This window comes from Sturnus vulgaris, chromosome 3 (assembly GCF_052056855.1).
Source record: "Sturnus vulgaris isolate bStuVul1 chromosome 3, bStuVul1.hap1, whole genome shotgun sequence".
NCBI lineage: Eukaryota > Metazoa > Chordata > Aves > Passeriformes > Sturnidae > Sturnus > Sturnus vulgaris.
The window spans coordinates 95,363,862-95,380,528 of NC_142245.1; the positions used below are offsets into that span (position 1 = coordinate 95,363,862).

General features: G+C 42.8%; 1 protein-coding gene across 8 annotated transcripts in view; it reads left to right on the forward strand.

Annotated features, from left to right (window-relative positions):
- The window catches only part of ERICH1 (glutamate rich 1), a 90,265-nt gene extending 84,532 nt beyond the window's left edge, over positions 1-5,733 (forward strand). For 3 of the 8 annotated variants that reach the window (XR_015802690.1, XR_015802701.1, XR_015802702.1), the window contains 2 exons: positions 952-2,978; positions 4,578-5,733. The gene's annotated coding sequence lies outside the window, so the exon portion shown is untranslated. The remainder of the gene's footprint in view (positions 1-951; positions 2,979-4,577) is intronic. The other 5 variants (XR_015802695.1, XR_015802693.1, XR_015802692.1 and 2 more) reach the window with 5 other exon arrangements.
- The last annotated feature ends 10,934 nt before the right edge of the window (positions 5,734-16,667 follow it).

Sequence of the window (16,667 nt, forward strand, 5' to 3'; positions counted from 1 at the left end):
TCATGAGAGTCCCTGCTTCACATTCTGGAGAGGCAGGGATATGATCACCGAAAGCATGGAAAGCTTTTTGGGGAGTCCCCGTCAAGAAGGGCCTTTTAAGAGTGTGAAAAGAATTTATTCCTGTTGGTTGATTCCTGCTACATTTGGGGTAGCAGCCCTTGCTGGTCCCAAAGGCACTGGATTATACCAAAGGAACTTGTAATTTCATTATTGATTTTTCTCCTAATGGAAGTAGAGCACAAGGTGGTGAATATTGACAGCTAAGTTCAAAGTATCCCTTGTCTTTAATATTGGGGAGGATGTCAGCATATCACTTGCATTCTTAGCTGCTTGAAGCCTATTAGAAAACAATGCCTCCATCAGGCAGGGAAGGCATTAGTAGAGGAATGAAGTGAGCAGTCTGCACAGCACGTGGGATCCCTGTGGTTCTGCCAAGAGAGGTCTTTGTGGCTTCTTTTCTAGTCCCTGGTTTATCTCTGCATCCTGGCAGTCAGGACTCAATTCTCAGAGGCTTAGACTTCAAAAGGAATGGAAGAAATCCCTTGTTTGATCAAAGTTCTCCTGAAACAGCCTAGGATAGCTATTCTTTCAGAGTCCTTGGGCATATAATTCAGATTTTGGTAACATTCACAATTACAGAAAATATTCTACAATTCAGCTGTGTTGCGCATGGTCAAGAGATCATTTTTAAAGACAGCTATGTCAGCCAAAGCATATTCTTTCATTTCCCTTTTATTTTCCACACAAAGAAAAGTGTTTGGAAAGCTCTCCCTTTCTGAATACCGTGTCACTGGAATCTCACTGCCCTTCTCCGAATGGAAAGAGTTACACACAAAATAGCAGAAATTTTGCAGCTCCTGATACTCTGATACTTCAGTAAGGAGGTTTTCCTTTGAATGTAGGCAAAGCTGCAAATTTAAAGGAAAATCTCAGTGTTCTCTGTATTTCCAGAAAAAGGCAGACTCCATCATTATCCTTGTCCTGCTCTGGGCAGCAAGCACAGGCCCTCTCCTGACTGAGAAACCTGGCATGGGGGATACAGCAAGAAACAAGAAAAGCGCCTTTGGCTTTTCATACTATAGGTTTTCATCCCAAATGCGTTTGGGTAGGTACTGATAGGCTTCCTGTTAACTTCAGTCAGTTCCCAATTTAATGTTGATTACTTCCTGTGAATAGAGTATTTCCTATAGCTAAGGGATGCATTGCAAAAGGCTTAGCATGGGGTCACTGTGAAAATTGCATATCATTAAAAAAAAAGGACAGATTGTCAGATTCCCAGTCTCTTACTTTTAGTGCCCAGAGAAGTTGTAGAAATATTCAAGGCCAAGCAGGATGGGGCTTAGAGCAGTCTGGTCTAGTGGAAGGTGTCCCTGCCTGTGGCAGGGGAGTTGGAACTAAGTGACCTTCAAAAGTCCTTTTCAACCCAAACCATCTATGATGATTCAATGATGATGATTTAGATTGATGCTATAGGATGAGTTTAACTCAAGTTATCTTTTTTTTTTTTTTTTTTTTTTTAATGAGACATTGCTCTGATGGTGCCATGGGGTTGGTGTGCTACAAACATGGTGCAGAGAAAGGAAAATGAGATCTGCCCACTGTGTGCTATGTAAGCCAGAGCCTTGGAAAGAAAGAGAAGCATTCCTTTATGTAACATTAATTAGGCATCTGCTAAAAGGAAGATGAGGAAGTGGTATTGTGGAATACCTGTGGAATACTTGGAATGGATTATTTCTCCAAGTAGAATCATGTTCTGCTCTTTTATAGCAGGAATATTTCTCAGAGATCTTTAAGCTGCCATAGCAGAGATTAAAGGGGTGCAAGTCAGCACTGATCTCTGGAACACTTGTCATGAAAACTGGTGTGGGCTCCATGTGCATATTGGTGCTCTACTGACTTACAGCACCTGAAGATTCCTGCCCTGCATGTTTAGAAGTAGGACTGCAACTGGAGTCAAATTCTGCCTTGCTATTTATATGCAAGGTTGCATATATTGAAAATGGAAAAAAAAAAGTTTCTTAGCATGGTCTATCAATGGACACTACTAAAAGTTGGAGAAATTAATTTTGTAGATTATATATTACAAGAAATATTTTATATTTCTCACACAGTGTGCTATATGACTGCAGGAATAGAACTGAATTCAAGCTCACTACAGTGAAAAGAGATCACAGTTCACAAAAAGTAGTAGTAAGTATCAGATTAGGTATTTTTAGTTTTAAAGAACTAGCAGTAGAAAAATGCACAAGACCATGCATAATGCTGAGTAAAAGGGAATGCTATCGGAAAAGAAAGCACTTATTTTTAAATGTGCCTTCAAATAGCCCTGTAATATTAGCACATCCTTTCAACTTGGGTCATGGTAGCATTAAGCTTCCTATACAGTCAGGTCATCCTGTGGGTATAAATATATGCTTTAAGTTATATAAACACCATCCAATCCTATTTGCATTGTTACTCTGAGACACAAAATGCTATAATGACCTCCTTTTCCAATATCCAGTGCTATCTATAAAGCAGGCTTAGGTCCTTTTCTTATTAAGGAGGTCAGCTCTCTTAATGAGCTTTAGGCATTCCCAGAGAGTTTTCCAATATTGCAAGACATACCTGGCCCCAGGCAGGAGGGTTGCAGCCCTGCCAACACCTAAGCAGTGCAGACAGATCCCATGTGACAGGTTATGCAATGGAGCAGGGCTTTATATACACCGGGCCCTGGAGCATGGAAAGGGCTCGAGGGAAAAGAGCATCAGGTAAGCAACAAATGTTTTCATGCTGTGTTTCTTGGGGTGCTTTTGGCAATGTTGCAAACTGCATCAGGCTTAATCTTATGTTTCATGAAGTGGTCAACTTGTAAAACATCCTGGAGTTTAATAATGTTTTTTGTGTTCTAGAATTGTAGGGGCTGGAATTCTAGAGACTCAGAAATCATGGTTATTCCTCTCCGGAGAATGACGCCTGGGTACATAAGGTTGCTGCAGGTATGAAATTTCTCTTTTTTTTCTGCTTTTAATTAATCTTAAAAATACCAGTATTTCTCTTGATCAGGTTGATTTTATTTCAAATTATTGCATGACTGACCCAAGAGAACACTGGTTTCTTGTGGGTTAACTCACATAATTCAAAATAATTAATCCTCTGCTGGAAAGCAAATGAATTATGACATTTCTTAATAATTGAAATCATGCTGGAATATCAAATGCAGAAAGGAGTTAATTCTTCTGCAGTGCTTAAACAGAAACTGCTTCTCCATAATTTTCTCTTACAATGGCTTTGTGTGTTTGGGGCAATGGGAAAATACTGATGGAAAGAAGGATGCAACTCAGCTGACCCATCAGTGAAACACTTCAGCCAGCTTCTTGGCCATGATAAGGAAACCTCAATCAGTATTGACCGTTGGAACATTGGGAAGTCAGCCTGTCAATCATTATGTGAAGGAAAGAAATAAAAGCATGTATAGGAAACATTTTAAACCAGCTGAATAACTGAGACTAAAGCAGCTATAAATATATATACCCCAAAGAATACAGAACTCCTTACTATATTTATTATATTCCGTGTTTTGACATTTACAGAGTATCCATCCTTTCTCTGGAAAATATCACAGCTCTTAGCACTGTGATCTGCATCCCGAATCATAGACTGTAGCATCTGAGAGAGGATAGTTGAGTGGTTGGGAGGCTGAGCTAAAGATGCTGTGTTTCAGTCCTAACCATTAATTTATTTCACACCTCCCTGCATATCTTTTGATATCATCTTACATAGTAATTTCTTTTGTCTTTTTTTATTTTGCAGCTGAAGTAGCCACAGTCAGACACTTTTATCAAGGTCAGAGCACTCAGGTCTAATTTTTTAAGCTCAATAAAAAACCTAGAATCTTGAAGTGAAAAAGAGGCTCCTTGGAATCTGTTGCTCCTGTCAGTGATGCCATGCTTTTCATCCATAGATTGCAAGGGAAAGCATTAAAAAAAACCCAACCAAACAAACAAAAAAAAACAAACAAAAAAACAACCATCATTATCTGAGGCTTAGTAATTATTTCACTTAAAGAAACCAAATGCAGCACCAAAAAAGACACCTGTTGTATTTTAATTCCAAGTGCCAATATCTATATGAAGTTTTGGAAGTTTTGTCAGTGAAACCTTCTAGGCTTGCTTTCCTGAATTAATAATTAACGTTCAGGGTAACATCCTGTGCTAGTAGCTGATCTGTTGAAAGTAAGAGATCTTTGCTCTTTACAGACTAAGAAAATTCTCCTTTATGCCTAAGCCTCCACATTTGATTCAGCTTTCCCTCTCAGGTAGCCAGAGGGAACCCCATTAAATTCACCAAAATCAATGAGCAGCAACTGAAAGGAAAATCATATCAGAAATGTGTCCTATCTGGTAAAAAAACTGATAAACAAACTGATAAAAAGGGAGGGTTTCCAAAACATGCAATGTACTCTGTGAAATGCTCTTCAGTGGAAAGCAGAGTTAGATGGCGTGGAGAAGAATAAAAGTGCTTTATAGGTTCCAAAGACCTTGTTTTGTGTTGCACTGAGCTGAATCAGCTTGTAACCTGCCCTGTTTCTCCCTTAGACTCAAGCTGCAGCAAAGATGGTTATGAACCCGTCAGACACAGCACTGCAGCGGGCAGCATTGCTCCTGGGAGTGTTCGGGATCAGCATTTCCAGCTACAGCACACACCAGCTCACTCAAACTAAAAGATTCTCCCTGACCACTTAAGCTATGTTAGGATGTGACCCAAGAAGTCCAGGCTTATGTCAATGCTGATGATGAGTGGCTTTTCTGCCGCTGTTACTGATGTGGAGGTAATGAGACTCTGCAGCCGTGATTTCTACATGCAAAGTAGAGTGGAAGAACTGCAGACTTCTTCAAGAAAGAAAAAAATAACTGCTATCAGAAGCATTGGGTTTCGAAATAAGACAAACTTTCTGTAAATACTATGGACTTCTTTTGTTATTCAGTGTATACATAGCGATCTAAAGGTATAAAATACAGTTACATCCAGAGTAGCTGTAAACAGACCAGTGTTGTGTGCTGGGCTCTGGGAGTGTCATTGTGTTGCAGCTTTTGCAAATGACTCCAATGCAAAGACTGTTTTTGCAAAGAAGAAGTTAGAAGTAATATATTCCTCGTGACAAGGGTTAGAACAAATGAAATTCATTTCCTATAGACTCTTTGGACTGTACATTTGGGAATTACAGAATTTGTGCACTCTAGCTTTTTCTATGGAATCTTAAACATTTCTTGATGCCTTTTGAGTAGAAATGTTTGTGTATTGTAACACGAGCTGGCAGTCTTCTGTCACAGCAGAGATGGCCACGGGCTGCACCAGCCATATGGTGCTGGGAAGGGCCCGTGGCTCTGGACCAGATAACTTCATAGCTGTGCAGAAACTCTCTGTTCTAGAAAGTGTCAGTAAAAATGTTGGGTTGGGTTCCATTGCAGAATTCAATATCTGGCTGTATTCTTCTGCAAAGTCAGCTTATCTCATAATATACATTCTGATTAAAGTAGAAATAGAGTTTGACCTTTTCCCCCTACTTCTCCCTTGTTTTCTTCTCATTTGGTACAATAGCTTATTCAGAGAAGTTCTCTTACTATTGGTTTGCACTTTTCCAACTGTTTCTTATGTTTTATGTAAACATGGCTTTGTAGCCTCTTCTGTGCATATGTTAGCATTTAAAATCCTTTGTTCTTGGTTACTAAATACAAATATTATTTTGGGGTCTTTTTGAGTGTTTAAAATTACTTCATCTGTCAACGGTGTTTAAATTCAACCACTAAGGGGCATCCTACACAGCTGAATATTTTGAACTCTTCAGATTGCTCATTCCAGCATGACAAGCCACAAATTGAATCAGGCTGAAATTTTTACTTTTTTATTTTTTAATTGTTCTTGTCCCTGTTTGTCATTTGCTCATCCTAAGAAATGTGTCTCCTCCCCCCACAAGTTTTGTTAGAAGATAGTGAGAAAATCAGTGTTTACAAGGTCATCTTTTTTCAATGTGCCAGATCACAAATTACCTCCATCTTATATAGACTTCTGTTTATATTTTTAAAAAATAATCATATGGCATATTCTGTCTTCTGCCTTCACCTACAAGACATGAAACAAAATACTTGAACTCCTTGACAAAAGTAAGAATGAGGCCTCTGGAAAGCATTCAGTCACAGAGACTGATGTTATATAGTATGACCCCCATCACCACTCTCAGTGTGCCATCATTACGGCTTTTTAATCTATTACAGGATTTTTGGCTGCTGCATTTCTGTTAATTGATTTCCTGCTCCCATTCAACACGAATGTAAGACCATTAGCTGTTTTCAGTGCCATTACTATGCTAATGCAAGCTCTTTTGTTAGATGAAGACTATGTGCAATAACATCATTTTAACAAGATATTCTAGAAAAAAAATAAATGATGACTTGGCCACTGAAATGTTCCAATTGGAAGTGATGCTCATGAGAAATGTGTACTTTTCCATCAAAATTGTTTTGAGTAGTTTTGAAAGCTTTATTTAGCACTAGTGAAAATCACAGGAGGACAACACAGGCAATAGGCACACTAAGTGTGGAGAGATTTTATAAAGGTAGAGACCATAGGAGCCCCAGGACCATACAGTGAAGCACCAGGGAGCTGTAATTGAAATTATTTACAAAACAGACATGTTTCCACTTGCTTCTGAAGAATTGGGCCTGGGCAGAAAATCACCTTTATGTGAAAAGTTGGGACTGCATCCAGCAGATGTAGGCACTGCTATCTAACCTATCTGTTACTGTAGAAACCTAGACCCAAAATGTCCATTTTCTGAAACGCATCATGCCAGGCACAGCAGACAGCCATGTGCCCTTCTCTTTCACTGCTGTGGCTCCCTGGAAGACCTTCCAGGTTTCCTCTCAGCCAGGTGAGACTGGGGTGTGTTGAGCACCAAGGCATCAAAACCTTGTGGAGATGGCAACAACATTCCTGTCTTCTCATCTTCCCTGTGTCTGGAAGCCCAGCCATGGACTGGAAGTTGCCCAGAATATGACTGGAAGCTAAAATCCTGTATCCCTTTTTGTGTTGCTGTTTGTTAGAGCAAACACTCCTTGGCCGAGGAAGGAAAAGACCTGCACAAGTGCTCCCATGGAGGAGGCACTGTCCCTTCCCTCCTCCTGTCCTCCTGAGGGACTGGCACTGTCCCAGGGGATCCTGACTCCCAAAGGACACTGGCTGAGCCTTTCACTGCTCTACAAACAGGCAATTAAGACAAGCTAAAACCTTTTCCTCCTAAGTACCTATTAGCTAAGTTTGCCCACTCGCTGCACACAGTGTGCCATGGATTTGGACCTTACTTAGGTTTGCCATGTTTATAGACATCTAACTGAAGCCTGCAGGCTCAGTATATGGCTGGGCTCCCAAAACCTGAGTAGGATACTGCTCCATGCTGCAATTCTCAAACTTGCCTGTGAATTTTCTCTTCAAAGCTCTGAGCATGCCAAACTTCAAGCATATGTTTATGTCCTATTGAAGTCAAAGGGGATTTAAGGAACACCCTTACATCCTTTGCCAGACTGAGGTATTTAATCTTTTCCTTGATCTCCACCAAAGAAGCATTTACATTTTAAATATATTTGTACTTTTGTTTATATGGTTTTACTTCAAAAATGTTGGCAATTCATCAACAATTGAATGCTGATGAAAGTCGGGAGCCTGGTGAGCTTGGGGAGGTTAATGCTGCATTACCTAGTTTTAAGAAACACCAGCAATGGATTTCATTTGGCATATAAATTGTTATGTTTGAGGACTTACTCTCCAGGAATTACTTTGTACCTTCCCTAGCTCCTAAAAATATTTAAATGGAAATACTATTTAGCTAGTAAAAATTAGACCTTTTTTACAAATACACTTTAAAAGCAATTTCTTAAAATTTATTGGATTGGTTTTACTTCTAATATCAGGCAAATATAGGTTAATATCTCCTGATACTGAACAATTGTAACTCAACTAATCCACTTCTAACAGCAGTAACTTTTCTAGTCTGAATTATATCTTGATATATCAACTTAATTATTTTATTATTTGAGGAGGAATCACAGGAGATTTTGTAGCTGTTTGATTTGTATGCCTGAGCCCACCTCCTAAAGGCAAGAGAAATGAAAGTATTAAATAATCAGAAACTCAAACACAGTTGTTACTCTCTTCAAATAGATGTAGCATAGACTGGAGACTTGTTTGTGAAGAGTGGCATTGCAAGTGAATATCACAGAGCATTCAAGCTCTTTCACATACATGCAGTCAGTTATCTAAAGCAGGATTTCTGTCTCCTTCCAGCAGGACAGGCGACTAAACACACACAAGGAAGCACTCATCTACTAGTAAGGGAACTATAAACTAAAGGGAGTGTCTGACATATTTTGATGCACCTTCTGGAAATTATGCTTCTACATCAGAATTGCTGCTCTAGACCATTATTTATGTCTAAAGTCAGAATTGCAGGTGGTGTATCTCCCAGTATAGCACACACCCAGAAGATGAAGTTGAGTTTGCCTTACCCATGAGTGGGTTCTCCATTTCTTACGAGGCAGTGGCAATGTCATCATGGGACTGAGCCTCTAATTCGTGTATCTGACTGGGAACAAAATGCAAACAAGCTGAGAAACCCTTCATTTTAGACCATGCATTTTTGCTAGTGCCATATTCAAAGAAGTCTGGCCTCAGGTGAGGTTTCAGATGCTGCTGTAGTGGTAATTGACAAATTAATAAATTAATAAATAAAACTAGGGCATTGATACTGTGTGGGAGCTTGCTTCCTGAAACGTTCTGTGTCTGCATTGCATTTTCAATGGCAAAGTGTGCAGGAGGTTTATCAGTGGAAAAGCTGTGTGTCAATGCTCATTCACTTCCCCAGCTTCACCCAAATGTGGCCACTGAGACTTAACTGAGAAATGGTTTGACCTGGGCAGTGCAATGGCGCTTCCCTATGGATATATCAGAGATAAAACAAAGGGAGATATTAATGCTTGTCACATCTTTTCTTACCTTGGATAAAACACATTTTCCCCTCTCAGTTATGAGTAGTCAATGATAACACAACACCCTCAAGCAGTCTTGCCTTTCATATGACTTTGTTGTTATTCTTCTAGAACTATTGTCATTTAATAAGGAAGCTGAAAGGTAGCTTAATCAAACAGTAGATTAATAAGGTTCCTAAGGCTACATTCACTTCAGCTTTCAACTTCGTGTGTAATCATGAGCTATGGAGTGTCACTGACTTTTAATCAGTGCCCTGGTCTCTGCAGTGGGTGTGTTTGTAAGCATAAAAAACAGCCCCAAAGGGCCCAGAAAAAGCTATTTTCTTCACCTCCTTAGCATCATTCTTGCAAGTGACCTTTCTAAGAGCATAACAACCATTAATCCACACCTTTTAGAAAGGTTTTAGGAACTTCATGTAGTCCACAGCATGCCACTGATGAGGTCCATCCTACAAGGGGGACACTGGATCAGAGTAGTCAAAGGAGGTGTGGGATGCCAAGCAGGGTGAGGGCTTGAATTAGTGGGTGCTTCCATGTGTTTCCATTAAGAAACAACAGGTGAGATCCAGCTCAGCTGACATGAGCAATGGAAAGCTTGGCCAAATTTGCCCATACCCTTAGCTCTCAATACAGAGAGCAGAGATGGGTCCTAGGGAGGCCACTGCCACCTTGGCATCTGGCAGCAGCCTGAAAGTGCTTTGTGATGAGCTGAAGTAATGGGGATGGTTTTCTTACATTGCAAAGTACTTTGTGTTTTGAGCATTCTCTAATTTTTCTGTAATTTTCCTGGCTAGGGGAAGTGGCTGTGTCTCATTGATGTTATTTAAACCAGAGTAAAGAAGAAATGCCAAGGCAGAGTTACCCTGCTGCTGAGAAAGATTTTTAATCTTTTTTTAAAAAGCAAATGACAAATTGGTTTGTCCTTCACTCTCTGTTCTTCAATAATGGATTACAGGAACTTGGAACTCTTGGCCTGAAAGGAATGGGGGCACGTTCATCCAAAATTGCTGAAAGCTTGAACAGAATCATCACTGGCTAGGAATAGCTCAAACACAGTGTGCCTTTCCTGTCATAGCTGAGCCATAGCTCTTTATAAAATGAGCTCTGCCCCAAGGGAAAAGGAAGCACATGAGGCTGTACCCTGCTCCACCAGGTGTTATTGAGCTGCACTGTGATAGAGTCCTGAGGAGAGGAAGAGTGGAGGCATGGAACACAAAACTTTGCTTCACTATGACCCTCCAATGGCAGAAGAGCCCCTTGGCTGCTGCTTTGGGCCAGGACAACCAGAGAATGGCTGAGCCTACAGTGAGGGTCCCAACTGATGTGTCCTGCTCCCAGAGCTGCTTTGTGGCTCCTCTGAAGCTGATGGAGCTGTGACTGACCCAGTGGGTCTGTCTGTCTGTCTGTCTGTCTGCCTGTCTGAGCACATAAGAAGGAGGCTCTTGTGCTCACATGCAGGTGGTGGATGCTGAAGGAGTGTGAGGGGTGATGCCTTGCAGCATCAGTGTTTTGTGCAAGTCCCTGGCTCTGTCCTGAGTAACCTCTAACCTCCCTCTGGGTCTTAGCTTTCATCTGCAGCACAGCACTGGCAAGAAGCTCTTTCATCAGGTAACTCGGAGTCCCCTTTTCAGTCACTTGCCAGTTACATCCTGTTCATTAGCCCCAGAGCTCACCTCAGGGATTATTTGTCATGCTATATCCCCAGCTGAATTCAGCTGTTAATTTGATAGCATAGAATCAAGAGGAGAAACTAAATAAACACTGTGAGTGTTGCCCTGAGAAGGTATCTGCAATGTTTTTTGCCACTTTTCACCTTATTTTCAATTTTCCCATAACAATTCTACTGTTGCATGTGTGTCCCTGCATCTTCCTGCTTTTCCTTGCCAAGCAAAAAGGCCCCAGGACCTCAGCTGACCCCATCTTGCAGAACAGCACAGGAAGGGATGAGAGGCATCACCCAGCAAAGAACAAGAGAAGCAGAAGCAGCATCCCTCCCATTGGGTGAGAGGGGCTGTAAATCTCCACCATGCAGTGAGCCTGGGACCACACTGAGCCCAGGGTGGCTGTAATGAGCCAAAGCTCTCACACTGAGCAAACCTGGCAGCTCACTCACGCTCTGGGTAGCTGTGGGTTAGCTGTGCAACTGTCTCAGTTCAGGTTTGTGTTAGAGAGTCAGGAGGATCAATGTAAAGAAACCCACTTTCAGTGGGTCACTAGCAGACTTTTTGGCTGTTTCTTTTTAAAATCATACAGTCTGAATTCTACTTCATAGTTGCTCTCCCACATTAATTAGCTCCTTGCTGAGCAGTACACTAAAAAGCCCAGGGTTTGCTGTAGGATATCAACACTGGAGTATGATTCTGCACCTTTATTTCACTAAACTTTAGTCACTACATATTAAATATTCAGCCTGAGTTATTTCCATAGGTTCCGTCTACAGTGAGTGGAAAAAATTAACACCTCCAGAAAAAATTCATCCCCTTCAGGAGGCATCTAGCAGAGGAGGGCCAACTTCCCATCTAATGAGTGCCTCTCTCTGTACTGACAAGGGACTGGACATCTCAGTATCAGAAAGCTCAAGGCAGTGGAGACAAATCATCCCTATCTCTACAAAAGCATTCTGTTCCAATGCTAGCAGTTTCCCACTGAAGACAGACACTGAGACATATAGTGAATTCATAGGCTCAATTTCCAGGCTGCAGCTTTCAGAGGGAGTCACTGAGCTGCAGGATGCTGTTTCTGGTAATAGGAAAGCAGAGCCTGGGAAATGACCAGACCCACTGTGCCTCACCTTTCACACAGAGGCACCTGGAAGCCTCAGAGAGCTGGAGCAGCACTGAGCAGGAGTAAGCTTGCATGGGAGAGCTGGATGTACTGGAGCCTGCCAGGTACCAGGGCTGACCTGGTACCTTTCTAAAAGGGGCAATGAAGATGCCACTTCTGACCACCCTCATGGGAAGTAAAAGGTCACAAAGGGCACTCTGTGTTTCCTTTGGAGATGAAGCCCTTGGTACCAAGTGTGCACTGTCATTGAGCCACAGCAGCAGCTGCTAGACAGGAGTTTGATACATATCTACTGAGCATCCTCCCTGAAAATGGCAGGATGCCTTCTGCAGAGAGAACAGCTTCCAGGCACCCAGAAAACTTCAACAGCACTGAAGGATCCACCATGAGGCCCATTCACAACCCCACTATCTCCTGCCCTCCATCTCCCCGTTACAGGAGAAGGGAGCCAGTCTGGTGACTCTTGTCCCTTCCAGAACCACCTGTCTTGGTGGCACCTTCAGGGAAATGACCCTCATCTGCAATGAGTTCACGAGAGATGGCTCACTTTCTGCCCCCTGAAACAAAGGGATGCCACTGCCTGCAGGGTACAGGCTGGAGGTGGACTGAGCGCCAGGGTGGAGCCTGGTGGCCACCAGAGCCATCTGCTGGCCCTGGGACATGAGTTGTGGCCAAATCAAATGCCTATGCACTGCAGCAAGGCCACTTAATTAATTTCAACTGGAATACAAATGCAATTTAACAAGTTTCCCAATCTCTTATGTAAGCTAGGAGGGAACAGCAGAAAATTAATAATTTCTGGGTGAGAACTGTAATCTGCAAACAAAAAAACCCCAACAAATCTCAAACAAACAAAAAGGAAAGTGCAGCTCAAAACTGTGCAGCTCTGTGTAAAATATGCTTCAAATACTGTCTTGAGTCTTATTTAGTTCATCATTATTTTGCTACCTGAGCAACTTGTACACAAACTGACATAAAATATCTGAGGTATTTAAACTAGGATTGCAATTACTTTAGGCCCTTCCCATTGACACTGGAGAGAAATAAATGCTACTTAGTTCTTGGGTGAGACAGTCCACTCTCCAGAGGCACACATTTCTTTCCACTGATTATGGAGGGAGCCTACTATGTCTGTGCTCCTAATTCAGACATCTCATTTTTTATGTTTCCATAGCTAGCTAGGATGAATCCATGCCAAAATCAATCCAGTTAAGTGTCAAATCTCCCACTGCCAAAGGTCAAACAACTTGCTCTTACAGCAAATGAAATCCATGGCTCTTAACACTTGTTTTTCCCAAGCGACAAAGCCACAGTCAGTCATGAACAGAATCACAGAATCACAGAATCACAGAATGGTTTGGATGGGAAGGGACCTTCACAGTTAGAGCTTCACTGTCATCCCTGAAATTTGATTGAAAAGTGAGTTGTGCTGTACCTCAGTTGCCATGGTTCTTTTAAAGCTGGACTTCCTGTACTCATTGTAATCTAACAGCCCTTTAAATGAAATATTCTTTTGCCAATACCTGTACTAAACTATTATTTCCCCTAGCACAATGTTTAACATAGAATGTTATTACATTCTTTAATCCCAGGGACTGCTGAGAAGTTCTCAATAAATAATAATTTTCATTTCTTTTCAACACTCTATAAGTAATTGTGTAATATTGCTGAGGCTGAATTATCTGCAGATCTCTGTTGCACTGTAAATAAAGTACTGTGTGTGCTTTGCACTCTCAGATCTGAACTGGTGCCAAGGACTTGAAATCATCCATTTTACTGAGACAGGATGAGAAAAGGAGAGAGTATATGGATAACAGGGCTCAAGTTTACATTAGAGTCCAATTAGGGACTCCAGCAGTTGTTTCAGTTCCTCACCTGCAACAGGCAGGTAACAATATTTCCTTTTTCTCACTGTTCTGCTCTGCCCACGGCAGCAGGAGAGGGACTGGTGGCTGCTATTCCCATGCAGGCAGTGTCCCCATGCAGGCAAAGAGTTCTCTGGGTGCCAGACTGATGGACCACAGCCCCTCTGTTGCCTGAGGATATTGCATCAGGAGTACTTTAGGATCTGGCTAAAGGAGACTCAGTCATTAGAGGTTATAGCTGAGGTTCTTGAAGAATGAGGGAGGTCCCAGGAGACTGAAAATAGGGCAAAAATCTTTCAGATTGCGAAGCCTAGGATCACCACTCAGTAGTGCTCAAAAACCACTCAACAGTACTCAAAAAATAATCAGAGCTCTCTGTAATCCCACAAGGAAATAAGAGGATAAAAAGCAGCAAATGTGTTTATCAGGAATAAATCGTGTGCAACCAACCCAGTTTCCTTCTCAGACAGCACTGCAAGGTGAGCAAGCATCATAATGTAGGTGGCAAATGTCATTCTCACATGCAAGCTGGGGGAAAACACCCTTAAATGAACCTCAGTAATGAGATTACAGGCCTTGTTCAAAAACCTACAAAGAATGAAGAGTATTCTTTGAATGTCTAGGAAAAAAGTATAGAATGGGCTGCTTCACACTGCTGTGAATGGGGGCTGCCTGATATTTTTACTAATGACTCATGGTATGTGAGTGGGAATGCATAAAACATCAACCTCGGAAGGTCTCCAGGTGCCAAAGACAGGAGCAGAATTCAGAATGATCTAAAATCTGCCAAGTGCTCTAAGATCAGCAGTGGGATTCAGGAGGGACAAGCACAAAAACTTGGTGCTTTGGCAGAAGCATCAGGTGTGTGAGCACAGGATGAGGAGCAAGGCAGGATCACAGCACTGGGCAGCAGCACCAAACACTTGCAGGGGTGGGAAGCAAGGGAAGCAACCCCGTGGGGATGTCAAGAGAGGGGGTGCAGGCTGGAGGGTGTCTGAAGGAGTCTTCTTGCTTTGTCCAGCACTGGTGAAGGTCCAGCAAAACTGCTGCTCTCATTCTGGCCCACCCTTCAAGGAACATGTGCACCAAGTGAAGAGAGCTCAGAAGAAAGTTACAAAAGTAAGAAGCACAGAAAATGTGACCTGCACAGAAAGAGTGAACAAACTGGTAGCTTGGAAAGGGGAAGATTGATAAATGACCATCTCCCCAGCAGCCCTGACAGTGGACACTGTGCCTGTAGAAGGCACCTCTGCTGACCCACAAAAAGCAGGTGTTCTTTCTTGCTGACCTTCCTGTAACATTCTGTGACACAGCACTTTGCAAAGCCAAGGCCACCCTGCTTAGCAATGCCTTTGTGGATGCATAATACACACTCTGTGCCATAAAATTATGCTGGAAACAGCTGGTTTGGACAGGAAGCTCAGGGGTGCTCTGTTATCTTGGAACCTGCCAACACAGCAACCAGCACTTGATATTGTAGGATCACCAGAGGGAGCATGCCACCAAACATGCAAGTAGGGATGAGCCATCCCAGAAGTTTTCTCCCTCACAGGTTGGCATCCAGGAATGCAGATGTGCATGGCTGCACTGCCAAGTGCTTTCAAGGGTTGTCTGGAAATGGGTATTTTGTTTTCAGTTTTATTTAGTAAAAGATGTTCCAGCAAAGTTGATTTCTTGCTGTTCTGCCCTCTCTGAGTGGGAGAGAGTCCATAATATTGGAGGGTGGGGGGTGTGTAGAAAAGAAAGCTTGAAAGCTTGACTTATATTTGTAAAGGCACTGAGGCCAAAGTCATGACTTACTACTTTCTTCGGGTGCCTTTCTTCAGGTACCACAAAGCCTGACCTCATGGAAATGAGCTGCACCCTGCCAGGAGAGTAACCTCTGCTCCCCACAGAGCCAGGGGGAAGAAAAGAGACTGCAGAGCAGCTCAGTGGGTCTGCAGGATACCACCTCCAGCTGAGGCAGCTACTCCAAAATATCTGAGCTTCCATCAGCACTTGGACAGTCCTGGTCACTCAGGACCCACCAGCCAGTGGAAACCTCTTCCCAACACGTGCATCCTTCATCAGCTGGTGCCCCTGGATGAGCAGCTGGAGGGGAGCAGATGATGCCATTTGTTCATCCCCAAGAGTCCAGGAGTCAAAGCACCTGTCTCAGCTGTGTCTCTGGCACCAAACTCCTCACCAGGAATGCTGTATCCCCAGCCCCCCAGCCCTGGAAGTGTCCCCAGAAAGGGGACACAGGCCTGGGGATGAAGCAGGTTCCTGCAGCAGGACACCAAGGGAGCAGGAGCAGGACCAGGAGAAGAGCTGTAGGTGAAGAGCTAGCATAGGAAAGAACAAAAACTGTCAACCACAGAGCTCCCAGCACCTGCCCTGCTCTTCCCGTGGCTCCCCAACCAAATGTAATTAACCACTGAGAAAAGGCTGACTGAACTTCAGCATAAACACTGTATCAAATGTCATCAATTCTCCTTCCCATTATAATTTCCGAGACAGAGCCGTGATCTTGTCTGTGCTCTGTAGAAAATTGTTTGAAGTGGTAAACAACCTCCATTATCTCCAGTGCCATACCCTGTCACGGAGCCAAGCAAGTCTCACACAGCAGGACTGCTCAGCTCGGCAGGGTGGATGGAGGCAGAGGTCTCATGCCTACACTCACCTCCCCCTGTCCCAAACATGGGCTGCTGGACCATGGCAAGTCTTTAGTGTTGGACATCTGTTCTCAGGGGTCACAGCTGCACATCCACACAGCGAGCCTCCTCTGAGGCACGTCAGGTAGATCTCCATGGTATGACCCCTCTTTGCCTGTTGATGGAAGGTGAAGATGGCCCAGTTTTGGTGCAGGAGCCCAGTTTTGGGTACACAGGATATTTCTACTTCTGACATTGAACACACCAAGTGGGAGGAGCAAAGCTGTTTCTGATTCGTAGCATAACTGCAGTGCCCTGAAACTTCATAAACCATGCACCTCAATATTATTTTTTAGGTAAAAACA